Source organism: Rana temporaria, chromosome 8, assembly GCF_905171775.1.
Source record: "Rana temporaria chromosome 8, aRanTem1.1, whole genome shotgun sequence".
Classification (NCBI taxonomy): Eukaryota; Metazoa; Chordata; class Amphibia; order Anura; family Ranidae; genus Rana; species Rana temporaria.
Genome location: NC_053496.1, coordinates 89,693,412 through 89,705,777, shown reverse-complemented (window position 1 = coordinate 89,705,777; position 12,366 = coordinate 89,693,412). Strand labels below are relative to the sequence as shown.

The 12,366-nt window shown below is 44.8% G+C and overlaps 1 protein-coding gene across 3 annotated transcripts in view; it reads left to right on the top strand.

The window, feature by feature from the left end:
* The window catches only part of CCAR1 (cell division cycle and apoptosis regulator 1), a 95,206-nt gene that overhangs the window by 11,628 nt on the left and 71,212 nt on the right, over positions 1 to 12,366 (top strand). The gene's annotated exons all lie outside the window — the stretch shown is intronic.

Here is a 12,366-nt window from a genome sequence, read left to right as displayed (position 1 = left end):
ATCGGATCATTTTTCGGATTGGCAAAAAAAAAAAACTCCCCCACTGTAATATCCACATCTCCTCCTCCTCCCCCCCCCCCCCCCAACTATAGTACCCCCTCGGTGCAGACCCCCCCCTCCTCTTAGTACAGAGACCCCCCCCTCCTCTTAGTACAGAGACCCCCCCCTCCTCTTAGTACAGAGACACCCCCCCTCCTCTTAGTACAGAGACCCCCCCCCCTCCTCTTAGTACAGAGACCCCCCCCCCCCTCCTCTTAGTACAGAGCCCCCCCCCTCCTCTCAGTACAGAGACCCCCCCCCCCTCCTCTCAGTACAGAGACCCCCCCCCCCCTCCTCTCAGTACAGAGACCCCCCCCCCTCCTCTCAGTACAGAGACCCCCCCCCCTCCTCTCAGTACAGTGACCCCCCCTCCTCTCAGTACAGTGACCCCCCCTCCTCTCAGTACAGTGACCCCCCCCTCCTCTCAGTACAGTGACCCCCCTTCTCTGAGTACAGTGACCCCCCCCCAGCTAGTACCGACAGACGAGCGGCGTGTCCCACGAGTGCGGGCTCCTTCTCTGTGGGTGTAAACGGAGGAGGGCCGCCGCCGGGTGTACCAAGATGGCCGCTAGGCTGAAGCCGCGGCCGTTCCTAATGTTACAGCGGCGGCTCCGGACGTAGGCCGAAGCCGCGGCCATAACATTAGGAAAGGCTGCGGCTTCGGCCTAGCTCCGGAGCCGCCGCCGTAACATTAGGAAAGGCCGCGGCTTCGGCCTAGCTCTGGAGCCGTGACAATCCGCGGATCACAGTGTGTTCCGATCCGAAGGGGGTGACCCCTTCGGATCACGGATCAACTGTGATCCGTTGGACCACTAATTAGGGAGGGTTCTAACCCCTGTCCGTGTTTTTTTTTGCCAGCAGTGTCCCATGGGGGTATGTGGGATGGGGTCATTAGATTGTAAGCTCTTTGAGAGCAGGGACTGATTTGAATGTATAATATATGTAAAGTTCTGTGTAAATTGATGGTGCTATAGAAGTACCTGTAATCAAATATTTATTTATTTCAAGGCTATAACATTCATAAAGCAGTACAAAACGTATGTGCTTTTTGACAACCAGTATGAAAGCAATGAATGCCTTTTTTTTTATTTATTTTTTTATATATACATACATACATACATACATACATGCATACAGATTACCATCTGCAATTGTGTGGTGCGTGCATTGAGCCCGCTCCATAGGGGATTGGGGGAGGGCAGGATTAATGTGTGGATGGCTGATTGTGATTAATGCTCCTGTATAGACGGCCTTTGATGTAAATACTGTATTGTCTCTCAGTGTTCCATTTTCTATTTGCCGTTTATAAAGGTCCTAATATGGAGTTTGCATGTCTAAAAATTTACGTAAGACACTGAAGATCGATTCAAAGTGAACAGGCACCACAATGTAGATGAATGCACACATAGGTGTGAGTCGTTCCTCATGCATTTTACTACTCCATGCTCGCCCCTTATTTTGTCGATAAGAGCTATACTTCAGCTTAGGGCAGGCTTTGGATTAATTCCTGTGGTTAGCCAAGCATATTGGAGATCACTGTAATACTTCTATTCATATCATAGAGTGGTCTGGGAAGACGAGTGGCGAGAGGGAACAGGTTAATATGGGGTTAATATTCCCTTAGCTGGTATCATAGATGACAAACCTATTTCTTCCTGACATGGAGATCGTGTTTATTACTGAATAGGGATTGATGTCACTGTTGCTATGGGTTGTGTTTCCTAGTGAAGAACCTTTTTAGCTGGATGTGATTTACCCGGTTATTTTTATCAGCTCTCCTTATGGTAACTATTTGGCACAATTAAAGGAATAGAACATCTGTGAGCCTTGACAGATTTCTAGATGGTGTTAAATGCCAGCTGAAAGACATGATGTGCCAGACCCCTTCCGGGGTGTGTTACAGGAGATCTGAAGTCACACTATAAAAACTTTCCTATTATTATAATGTTACAATGCTAGGTATATTTTACATTAAAAAAATTCCTAACACCAGACAGTGTTTTTTTCTCAAGCCTCAATGCTTGACAGAAATGCTCACTTTGGCCTTGTTCACAATGGCAAATGGCTCCTTACTGCATCTGAGCTCCACAAACCAAAAAATGCTGTTCAATTCATTTATAATATTTAAAGCAAACACCCCCATCCATGTCTTTTTTTTTTTTTTGTTGACCAATCACTTTGAAAAACAAACCCCTAGCACTTCTGGTTGTGGCCATCTTGAATAAGGGCAAATGATTTGTGTAACATTTACTTCCTAAATCTGCCCTTAGCTCCTGAAGAGTCCTGGGATGTATTACAGGCAGTCCCCGAAATACAAACACAATGAGGACTGTAGGTTTGTTCGTAAGTCGCAAAACTGCCTTTGTAAGTGTAACTTCCTGGGAGAACACTGCCTTTGTAAGTGTAACTTCCTGGGAGAACACTGCATTTGTAAGTGTAACTTCCTGGGAGAACACTGCCTTTGTAAGTGTAACTTCCTGGGAGAACACTGCATTTGTAAGTGTAACTTCCTGGGAGAACACTGCCTTTGTAAGTGTAACTTCCTGGGAGAACACTGCCTTTGTAAGTGTAACTTCCTGGGAGAACACTGCCTTTGTAAGTGTAACATCCTGGGAGAACACTGCATTTGTAAGTGTAACATCCTGGGAGAACACTGCATTTGTAAGTGTAACTTCCTGGGAGAACGCTGCCTTTGTAAGTGTAACTTCCTGGGAGAACACTGCATTTGTAAGTGTAACTTCCTGGGAGAACACTGCCTTTGTAAGTGTAACTTCCTGGGAGAACACTGCATTTGTAAGTGTAACTTCCTGGGAGAACGCTGCCTTTGTAAGTGTAACTTCCTGGGAGAACACTGCCTTTGTAAGTGTAACTTCCTGGGAGAGCACTGCATTTGTAAGTGTAACTTCCTGGGAGAACACTGCATTTGTAAGTGTAACTTCCTGGGAGAGCACTGCATTTGTAAGTGTAACTTCCTGGGAGAACACTGCATTTGTAAGTGTAACTTCCTGGGAGAACACTGCATTTGTAAGTGTAACTTCCTGGGAGAACACTGCCTTTGTAAGTGTAACTTCCTGGGAGAGCACTGCATTTGTAAGTGTAACTTCCTGGGAGAACACTGCATTTGTAAGTGTAACTTCCTGGGAGAACACTGCCTTTGTAAGTGTAACTTCCTGGGAGAACACTGCCTTTGTAAGTGTAACTTCCTGGGAGAACACTGCATTTGTAAGTGTAACTTCCTGGGAGAACACTGCATTTGTAAGTGTAACTTCCTGGGAGAACGCTGCCTTTGTAAGTGTAACTTCCTGGGAGAACACTGCCTTTGTAAGTGTAACTTCCTGGGAGAACACTGCCTTTGTAAGTGTAACTTCCTGGGAGAACACTGCCTTTGTAAGTGTAACTTCCTCGGAGAACACTGCCTTTGTAAGTGTAACTTCCTGGGAGAACACTGCATTTGTAAGTGTAACGTCCGCCTGTGCATGAATGTGGGATGTTCCGCTTTTATGTTATCTGGGGCTCTTCTGGCCATGTAGTACTGCAGTGTGGGATGTGTTTGGAGGTATCTAGGACCAGCGTGGAGCACAAGTGGCTGGCCGTTCGTAAGTAGGGGTCGTTCGTAACTCGGGGACTGTCTGTATATCATTTGCCCAGGCAAAAAAACAGAAGTAACTGAAGAAATGTAAAAAAAAAAAAACTTTCCTCTTTATTTACTAATGCTAGCAGCATAACGATTCAAAATAATCAAGATTGGCGTGGCCTGATGTGAGCAGCGGCGGACGTGTCTGTGGGGAGCTCCGGGAATTCAGCAGATATCTTCGCCCGCCTGTTCCTCTCGGTTCCCCCTGCAGTGTCCCGGGCCAGTATTGTGCAGCGGCTCTGCCGAGATCGCCTGCCCGCCATAGCTCCATACTCCTGCGGCCGCCATCATCTTGCAGGCCAGTGTCGTTCTGGGAAAAGCGCATCTTGGCCTGCTGGAGGTAAGGACTGTCACCTACCCCCACCTGCCTGCCCATCCGCCTACCTGCTACGCTCCAGAGGCCCGTCCGGCCGTTGGGGGCACTCGTAGAAGCCACGGCCTAGTGAAGCCTGCAAAGCACAGCTGTTTCCTGAGCCGCTATCCCGTGGGAGTGAGCTGTGGCGGGCCCGGCCGAGTTCCGGAACGTGGGTCCAGTGTGTCCATCCACCAGCCCTGTATATCTCTACACACCCCCGTCAAGGCCTAGTGTGCTGTTCTGCAGAGACTGCCTATATACACTGGCTGTGGTACCCTGGGGCTTGGAGTCACCTGCCATTTGTGTACACATGCTCCACTGCTCTGAGCATCCCCCATTTTTGTACCCCCAGCCTCACATCCTCACTAACCTGCCAATTGCATGCCTGCTGCACAGTGAAGGGTGAATGGGGATCTCCTGTCATAAAATGAAACCCGAGCTCTCTGCAGAATAATGGAGATGCAGTGTCTCCCCGGGAGACTTTACACATATTTTCTGGGCTTGCCCTAAGATCCAGCAATATTGGACCGAGGTGCTAGATCTGATTGGTCTGGTCTCCCTGATCACAGTACCAATGACGATGATGGTGTGCCTCTTGGGCCTGATAGAAACACTGGTGCCGACTGTTGCAAAGAGAACTTTGATTGGGTTATTACTCTTTTATGCTCGGAAAAATATAGCTATGCACTTGGAAGAAACCCACGATGCCTTCTCTGGCTCAATGGAAGAGCCTTCCCCTGTATAAAGATACATATGAAAATAGAGGGTGCCCCTTGAAATATGATAAAATCTGGCGTACATGGCTAGCGGAACCTACTACGGCTTGATAGTCAGGTGAAGAAGTTACTGATTCGATTTTTATGCGTCAGCTTCTAGGTACTTTGCCAAAACGGGGAAATGGAGATTTTGTGCCTGATCACAGAATAGTTAGTTCCGATGATGGAGGAGACGTCTGACATACTGGGTATCATGCTGTGTCCCGAGTACGCATATACGTAGTCATGAGTTGTTCATTTTGCATGCCAATCATACGGAGATTTGTTGAGCACTAACTGATATGTTGTGTATGTTCCTGTTGTTCTCTCCTTTTTTTTTTTCTTTTTTTTTCTTGTTCAAAAATGCAATAAAGATTTATAAAAAATAAAAAAATAATCAAGGTTGATTGGGAGAGTGAAGTTTCACTTTAACACCCCATTCACACTTGTGCGACTTCACATGGGACTTTGGACCTCAAAGTCGCATGACAAGGCGAACCCCATGTTTTTCAATGATAACCATTTTTATATGCACGACCTAAAGTTGTTCATGCACTACTTTGGTCTGACTTTCATGGAACTTGAGGGCCATAGACTTTAATGTTAAACCTCCAAAGTTGTGAGAGTTGCAAGTTGCACTTGGTGTATACCAGTGTGGGGACTGTGTTTGTCTGCATGGGATTTGCAGGTGTTCCATACCTCCTGTGAGCAGGCGGTTCCATTCATATCAGTTGCTGCATGGACACCACTGCTGCTCCCAGTTTGACTTCTGTGTGGGTGCAGATTGGTAATTAGTCCCTGCATTCTAGAAAGTTGATCATGTGTGATGACTCTACATGTTTGTTTAGCAATTTCCAGAGAGTTCTTAAAAAATAAAAAACGGCTAGAACACATGGAAATTAAAGGACTCATTAAATAAATGATTTTATTTTTGTTCATATATAAACTTTAAAGTGGTTCTAAAGGCTGAAGGGTTTTTACCCCCCAATCCTCATTTGAGCTCCCTCCAATCCAGTGTTGTTCATGATGGCCTTGGCTGTCCCAGGGTTCTCCCTTCTCATTGTACGAGACAGCAGCGGGAGCCTATTGTCTCCCACTGCTATGAATCACTGCCAGTGAGCCAATGAGGATAGATCGGGGGGCAGCTCTTATGGATGCATAGAGCAGCGGCTTGGGAGCGAGCAGACAATGGTGCCCCCCAGGGCAAGCATTTTTTTTGGGGGGGTGGCACTGCTCGAGGGGGCAGAGCCTGGAGTGCCGGCGGGGGACCTGAAAAGAGGAGGATTGGAGCGGCTCTGTGCAAAACCATTGCACAGTGCAGGTACTGTAAATGTAACGTGTTAGTTATTTTTTTAAAAAAAATTAAGCTTTAACTGCTTCAACCGGGCACTTACGCACCTTCCTGCCCAAGCCAATTTTCAGCTTTCAGCACTGTCGCACTTTGAATGACAATTGTGCGGTCGTGCTACACTGTACCCAAACAATTTTTTTATCATTTTGTTCCCACAAATAGAGCTTTCTTTTGGTGGTATTTGATCATCTCTGCGGTTTTTATTTTTTTGCACTATAAACAAAAGAAGAGCGACAATTTAAAAAAAAACACTTTTTTACTTTTTTATTTAATAAATATCCTCAGTTTAGGCCGATACGTATTCTTCTTCATATTTTTGGTTAAAAAAAATCGCAATAATCATATATTGATTGGTTTGCGCAAAAGTTATAGCGTCTACAAAATAGGTGATAGATTTATGGCATTTTTATTTTATTAATTTTTTTACTAGTATTAGCGGCAATTTGCTATTTTTTTTTTTTTTACTGTCACCGTGACATTGCGGCGAACACATCGGACACTTTTGACACGTTTTTGGGACCATTCACATTTATACAGCGATTAATGCTATAAATATGCATTGATTACTGTGTAAATGTGACTGGCAGGGAAGGGGTTAACCACTAGGGGGCAAGGAAGGGGTTAATATGTGTCCTAAGATGCGTTATAACTGTAGGGGGGAGGGGGCTCTCAAGGGGAGGAGACCGATGTGTGTTCCTCTGTACTGGGAACACACATTGGTCTCCTCACCGCTGACAGGAGGTGGATCTGTGTGTTTACACACACAGATCCACACTCCTGCCGTGATTACCGACAATCGCGGGCACCCGGCGGCAATCGCCGGGTCACGAGCGTCGCCGCGCGCCCTAGATCGCCGGGAACGCAGGAGGTCATATGACGTCCACCCGGATCAAGAAGGGGTCCCTGCCGCCGTCATTTCACAATGAGGCGGTAGAGAAGTGGTTAAGACTACATTAAAAGAAAAGTATGGACATTTAGCCACATAGATTCAAAGCCACATCTGTCCCCCTGCCGGCTGCAGTGAGAACTGAGCGATCAAACACCACTGATCGCTCAGTTCTCCACTTACGTATTTCTGCTCAGAGCGGGACTGTCAATCACGAACTCTCTATGCTGCCCCTGCAGCTCTCACTGGAGCACTGGCAGTGGAGGGGGTGGAAGAGGCTGGCTCAGGCTCTCAGCAGATTGCTAAGAGCCTGAGCCAGGTGCTACTCTGGGCATTTGGTTGGATCCTGAACATATGGTTGGGATCTTTCCCAAGCCTGGACCAGCTAAGTGAAGTCCATTAACAGCGGACATAAGCCCGCTGTCAGCTGAAAACTGGTCACAGACGTGCAGAACAAACTGCACTCCTGTGACCTACAGGAGAAGTACAGCCAAAAGAGCTTTGGTTACTTCTCCTTTTTTTATACTAAACCAGATTGAGTTCTTTTTTTATAACGCTATGTACAGCAAACCTCAGCAGTGACGACCACTAGAAGGACGATGGCTATAGTGGCACTTTTTAACCTGAACTATGGAAAATTTCACATATGTTTACAATAAACTGTAGCTACATATGTTTACAATGAACTGTAGCTACATATGTTTACAATGAACTGTAGCTACATATGTTTACAATAAACTGTTGTAGCTACTGACATAATGACCTTGCTGGTTGTATTTGCAGAGATTTGCCTTATTCTACGAATCTTTGTACTAGATGCATATGGCAGCAAACTGCAGCAATTCTAGAAGACGCTTTTGTCGGAACAAATGAAGCTAGAATGTAAAGCTTGAAGTCAGCACTGCATAATTAAAGGCTGACAGAGCGCTTGCACAAGGAGCTGACAAGACCAGATGGCTGCCGTTGCCTGACTAATGAAAGCGCTCTTGTGTGCTAATTTGGAAATTGTCAATATGACTCACTGTCAACATAGCCAACGTGGCCATCTTATGGGCCCTCTGGCAATAAAGATTTCAGGATATCCTCTCGTGGGCATGGTTATGGTTGATTCCATCTGTTATTTTTGTAGACATTTTTTTTTAATTCTGCACTGTCATTTCTTTGATATCTGGTGGTATTTTTCTTCATTTGTTTATATGTTGGTGCTCTTATTTATTACCAGTACCCCACTTTCTGTTTTATGGCAGTCAAGCAATAATGAGCAATGAATGCATTATGTTTAAAGATGAATGGTCCTTTGGAAGGGAAGAATGGTTTGATAGTTTCCCTAGAGACAATACAGCTTTAAAAACATGTAATCTATATTGATCCAAACTATGTGCATGATCCAATGTTATCATTCATATATAGATTGGTCCTTGGAAGGTCATCCAAAAAAAAAAAGGTGCTATTTTAGATACCGGTAGTGTGCGGGGGCTGAGTCAGTTTCTGGCTTCTTTATGTTCTGGATACTCACAACTTGATATCACCCTGCCAGAAATTAGTTTTTAATAGCCACAGCAGACGTGTAGACCCAGAAACTCCAGAGCAGAGATCTGGTCAATGGGGTTACTGAAAGATATGGGCGTTGGATGGTATATTACAGCTTACCAGGATAGTACTATGCAACCCTGCCCCTCACCTCTCCTCCATAACAGAGGGGTGAGGTTCTGTAGTCCCCAGAAATAGCTGCTACAAAATATCATTTATAATCGTTCGAAGAGGCTGAGAACATAGGAAGCTATCAGATGACCCGATTCCTGGTAAAATCATTATATATATACACACTACTTGCAACCGATCTGCAGGGTGAAAAAGTGAGTGTTATACGCCAATAAATACACTATATTATATAAATACACTATATATATATATATATATATATATATATATATATATATATATATATATATATATATATAGTGTATTTATTGGCGTATAACACTCACTTTTTCACCCTGCAAATCGATTGCAAGTAGTGTGTGCGTGTTATACGCCGATATTACAATATGGGCTGCCTCGGAGAGAACGGGGAGGGGGCGGGACGAGTGCCATCAGATTACATACAGCGAGGATCTCCTGTTTACACAGCAGCCTCTGTAATAGAAAGTCCCATTTCCTGGGCTGGCATTGGACCAGTGTTCTGTCTATCATAGAAGCTGGTCCAGGAGGCGGGACTTTGTATTAACGAGCCTGTCGAGTAAACAGGAGATTCTCGCTGTATGTAATCTGACAGTGCTCATCTGGCCCCCCTCCCTGAGATGGGCATTGGTCAGGCTGCATTCATGGCAATGGGGAGGCTGCAGATGGGCATTGATCAGGCTGCATTGATGGGCACTGACCCTTATTTTGCTTCAACGTTCTTTATTTAAAATTTACGTTTTTTTCTGAAACGTCCCTCTCAAAATGAAGGTGCGTGTTATATGCCGATAAATACTGTGTGTGTGTATGTGTGTATGTATGTGTATGTGTGTGTGTGTGTGTATATATATATATATATATATATATATATATATAATTATTTTTTTAAGCAGATATAGCAAATCACTTTCAATGGTGAATTTTACAGACCAGAAAGGATCAGATAAGAGTGTATTGTTGAAGTTTCCATCTACTTTTTGAAGAGTATCTCTGTTTTTTAAAAGCTGGGGCAGATTAACCACTTCATTACTGGGCACTTAAACTCCCTTCGTGCCCAGACCAATTTTCAGCTTTCAGCGCTGATGCATTTTGAATGACAATTGCGCAGTCATACAACACTGTACCCAAATGATATTTTTATAATTTTTTCCCACAAATAGAGCTTTCTCTTGGTGGTATTTGATCATCTCTACGACTGGCAGGGAAGGGGTTAACACTAGGGGGTGAGGAAGGGGTTAAATATATTCCCTGGGTGTGTTCTAACTGTGTGGGGGGAGGGGACTGACTGGGGGAGGTGACTGATGCTGTGTCCCTATGTACAAGGGACACAGATCGGTCTCCTCTCTCCCTCACAGGACGTGAAGCTCTGTGTTTACACACAGAGCTCCACGTCAGTGCTGTCACCGCCGATCGCGGGTACCTGGTGAGCATCGCGACCGCCAGGCACGCGCATCGGCTTCCCAGCGATGCGCTGGGCACAGTGTTTCCCCGCTGCGCCCCCCAGCGGCGCGCACGGGGAATGTAAACAACAGGATGTCCAGGGACGTCCACCCGGCACTTGAGAGCCGCGATGTGGACGTCTTTTTCGTCTACAGCGCGGATCTCAAGTGGGATCTCAAAAAGGATTTCTGGCCTTTAGGAGAAGGTCCCTTTCTTTTGTATTGCATTTCTAATTATCTACACTGCAGAGTAATCGGGTGGTAATAGGAACGCCAAAAACTATAAGGCTCTGTCTATATAAGGTCCCACAGTTAACAGTGCATGTCGGAGCACATACCAAGTCATGAAGTCAAAGGAATTCTCTGTAGACCTCCAAGATAGGATTGTATGGAAGCACAGATCTGGGGAAGGGTACCAAAACATTTCTGCAGCATTAAAGGAGTTGTAAATAAACATTTTTTTTGCTGAAATTACTGTTTACAGGGTATAGAGACATAATAGTTAACTGATTCCTTTTAAAAACGATTAAAAATAGATAATAATCAATCATATAATGTACCTGCAGTTTCTAGTTTTGTTTCCTGCCTCTGCTGTACAGAGCCAATACAGGGCAGTGATGGTTTGGAAAACGAAACTGATTGGTCCTGAGGGGTTTTAGACACACAGTAATCACACCTCCTTGATTAGTGACCACAGAAAGAAAGCTCCCAGTACTGTGGTTATCAAGAAACAGACAACCAGGAAGTGTGGAGATCAGAGAAGAATTACAGCAACTAGAGAGCAAAATTGAACAATGAAGACATGAAAACAGCACTGCATTAAGGTAAAGGAAGCTATTAAGATAAAAAACACAGTGGCCTCCACCATCCATAAATGGAAGAAGTTTGGAACCACCAACATTCTTCCTAGAGCAGGCTGCCTGGCCAAACTGAGCGTTTGGGGAGAAGGGCCTTAATCAGGGAGGTGACCAAGAACCAGATGGTCACTCTAACAGAGCTCTAGCGTTTCTCTGTGGAGAGAGGAGAACCTTCCAGAAGAGCAACCATCTCTGCAGCACTCTTCCAATTAGGCTTGAATGTAAAAGTTACCAGACGGAAGCCACTTCTCAGTAAAAAGCACATGATGGCCCACCTGGAGTTTGACAAAAAGGCACCTGAAGGACAAAATTCTCTGGCCTGATGAAATAAATTTTGAACTCTTTGGCCTGAATGGCAAGCATCAAGTCTGGAGGAAACCAGGCACCGCTCATCACCTGGCCAATACCATCCCTACAGTGAAGCATGGTGGTGGCAGCATCATGCCGTTGTTGTTGTTTTTTTTGTTTTTTTTCAGCAGCAGGAACTGGGAGACTAGTCGGGATCAAGGGAAAGATGAAAGCAGCAATGTACAGACATTCTTTATTAAAAACCTGCTCCAGAGCGCTCTGGACCTCAGACTTGGGGCAAAGGTTCATCTTCCAACAGGACAACGACTCTAATAACACAGCCAAGATAACAAAGGAGTGGCTATGGAAATACTCTATGAATGTCCTGGAGTGGCCCAGCCAGAGCCCAGACTTGAACCCAGTTGAACATCTCTGGAGAGATTCGAAAATGGCTTTGTACCGACGCTCCCCATCCAATCTGATGAACCTTGAGAGGTCCTGCAAAGAAGAATGTGCAAAACTGCCCATCAATAGGTGTGCCAAGCTTGTAGAATAATACTCAACAAGACTCGAGGCTGTAATTGGTGCCAAAGGCGCTTCAAAAAAGTATTGAACGAAGGCTGTGATTACTTGCGTACATGGGATTTTTTGTTTTTTTAAATAAATTAGCAAAGATTTAAAACAAACTTCTTTCAGGTTGTCATTATGGGGTAATGTTTGTAGAATTTTTAGGAAAATAATAAATATAATTCATTTTGGAATAAGGCTGTAAGATAACAAAATGAAGGAAAAGGTTAAGCACTGTGAATACTTTTTGGATGCACTGTATCAATATTAAAAGCTTTTTGACTCGGATTTGATCCTCTTTCTGATTTATCATAAATAAAAGGTAATTCCAACGTTTTGAGTTGCCACCAGAACAGGAAGGGGAAATCTTCCAACGGGGACACTTGTTTCTGTGACAGAGGGGATATCCATTCAAGGCATGCTGTGGATGATGACTGTCACAGTTGCTTGTGTTCCCAACTGAACTGTCAAGCTATCCAATGGTTGGTGTCATAACCATCATGATCACATGTGCA